The following is a 2,581-nucleotide window of genomic DNA, read 5'->3' as shown; positions in this document are numbered from 1 at the left end:
CCTTTCACTTGGCTCTTAACAGCTTTCAATTCTGATGAGAATTGCTTGTTCAAATCCTTTGATCGCTTATCCATTAGGAAATAACTATTGATCTTAAATATTTCTGTTAATGCCCTATATACCATGGATATCAAATCCTTATTCATGATATTTGATGAAAAATTTTATCCCTGTCAAGTTTTCTTTTTTTTTTAGCAGTATTAATTTTGTTCACTTAAAACCCTTGAAATTTTAGGTAATTGAAAATTTCTATTTCATTTTTTGTGATCTCTGTGACCCCTTGTTGGTTAAGAATTTTCTTCTGGTCATAGCTGTGAAAGATACAGCTATTTATTTTCCTCTAAGTGTTTTGTTTAATGATGTAACCCTTTATATTTGTCAAATATCCCCTGAATTTATTATGGGGGAGACAGAGAGACGAAGACAGAGACAGAGAGAAAAAAGGTAAGATGAAGGAGGTGAAGTGAGAAAAGACAATGGAAGAGAAGAGAAGAAAAAAAGAAATTTATTAAGCTTTTACTGTATGCCAAATGGTATGCTAAGCATGGGGGTACAAATATGAGCAAGCAAAATAGTCCCTACCCTACATTCTATTAGGAGGAATACCATATTAAAAGGAGGGCTAAAAAGAGGAGTACTACATGTGAGATGACTTGGCAATGTGGGCAATTGATCCTGATCAAGATAAATCAAATGGCAGAGTATAAGAATCTGATTTGGGATGAGGGGAAGATAAGGATGATGGCCAGACTAAATGGTTTAGAAATGGCAGCCATGAGCTTGCTTCAGTAGCATATATATACTAAAATTGGAATGATACAGAGAAGATCAGAATGGCCCCTGCACAAGTATGACATGCAAATTCGTGAAGCATATCATATTTTTTTAAAATGGCAGCCAGAAGTATATGGTGTAAAATGCTAGTCAAAGCATTTATTTAAAAAATGTTAAATCACTTTCCTGTTATCTTAGCAGTTCTCATCAAATAACGAGTCTGTCCCCAAGAAGTTGATATTCTGTTGTTTATCAAATACTGTTATTGAGTTTGATTGTTTCTGATTCTTACTTATCTAGGTTGTTCCATTGATTTGCCCCTGAAGATTTTTGAGGTCAAACTACACACTGCTATTCACAGTTGTCAAATCTGCCACTTCAACTTCAATCACTATGACACAAATTAAACATCTCCCTCCAGCTGAATTGCATTTTAAAATAGAATAGAAATAATATCTGAATGAAAAATGAATGGATTTGCGGATATAAACAAACACTGAGTCAGTCTTATAGAGAGGATAGAAGCCTTAAACTTCTGGAATTTGGGGTATTTTTCATAAAAGGCAATTAGAAAACTTTTGGGGAGTTATAGGAAGATAGATTTAGAGCTGTAAGGGACCATGGGAGTTATCTAATCTGACTCTTTACTTTCTACTAATAGAAAATATCAGCCTCATTCTTACACACTTACATTCTTACACACTTACACTCTTATACACTTTGGATAAAATTTGGCTTCGTTAACTCAGGGGACATTTAAGTTAGTTCTCCCTTTCAGAAGACTAATCCAAGAGCCTTTAGAAGACATTTAAAAATGTTTTTGATTCCTTACTACTATTTTCCAATAGCACATTTCCTATTGTTTTGCAACTCCTAGCAAAAAAAAATCAACAAATTATTGTACTATATGGCATTCAGTTCTAGAAGATGATGCATAGACTTCCTTTTTCAAAAGAAATGAGAGTTGTATCCACCACCCCCACCAGCGAATACAAGGAGAACTTGGAAATAAGTCTTCACTGATAGAAGGATACAAAGGCTTTCTTCCTGTCTCTCCTCTCCTTCTTTCCTTCTTTTCCTTCCTTCCTTCCTTTCTCTCTCTCTCTCTCTCTCTCTCTCTCTCTCTCTCTTCTCTCTCTCTCTCTCTCTCTCTCTTTCTCTCTCTCTCTCTCTCTCTGTCTGTCTCTTTCCTTCCCCTCCCCTTACTAAACTGCTAAATAGTCCTACCATGTTATTATGAGGATTTAAATATGGCTCCCAACGATCCCTTTGGGAATTTTCAGTATTTGGCCTTGTCTAGCATTTTTTCCAAAAGACTCACAAAGAGAACATAGAGTTCCAGTGACATCTTTGAATTTCAAGTGATCCGGTAAAGGTTTCTTTAAATCATGATAGAAATCTCTAAATAGGGGTCTTATTTCTCATATATTATAAGAACAATGTTAGCTGTCCAGAACCACAAAACTGTTCTTTATACCTCTCACCAATCTCACCAATGCAAAAAATGTTGAGTTCGGGGAACTCATTGAGGAGCCTCTACAAATACCCTATATCAGAGGAATGCTCTAATATTTTGCCCTTGTAAGGTATCTTTCTTCTTGGAGTCTTAAAAACATTCAATAAGTATGAAGTTAGCTAATCCTCCTGGCTTTTTCTTCTGAAGATCATTCATTTCTTTTCAGTTGTATCTGACTCTTTATGACCCAATATGGGGTTTTCTTGGCAAATATGCTAGAGTGATTTGCCCTTTCCTTCTCTCGTTTTTTTTTACAGGTGATAAAACTGAGGCAAACAGACTTAAGTAACT

At 35.3% G+C, this 2,581-nt stretch overlaps 1 non-coding gene across 1 annotated transcript; it reads left to right on the top strand.

Annotated features, from left to right (window-relative positions):
- Nucleotides 1–780: 780 nt before the first annotated feature.
- LOC144456459 (U6 spliceosomal RNA) lies at nucleotides 781–885 on the top strand. The gene has a single exon (XR_013485546.1). It is a non-coding gene; the product is annotated as a U6 spliceosomal RNA (small nuclear RNA).
- The last annotated feature ends 1,696 nt before the right edge of the window (nucleotides 886–2,581 follow it).

This window comes from Phascolarctos cinereus, unplaced genomic scaffold, assembly GCF_003287225.1.
Source record: "Phascolarctos cinereus isolate Bilbo 61053 unplaced genomic scaffold, phaCin_HiC Scaffold_3;HRSCAF=262, whole genome shotgun sequence".
NCBI lineage: Eukaryota > Metazoa > Chordata > Mammalia > Diprotodontia > Phascolarctidae > Phascolarctos > Phascolarctos cinereus.
This window is presented reverse-complemented; position numbering and strand designations above follow the sequence as displayed.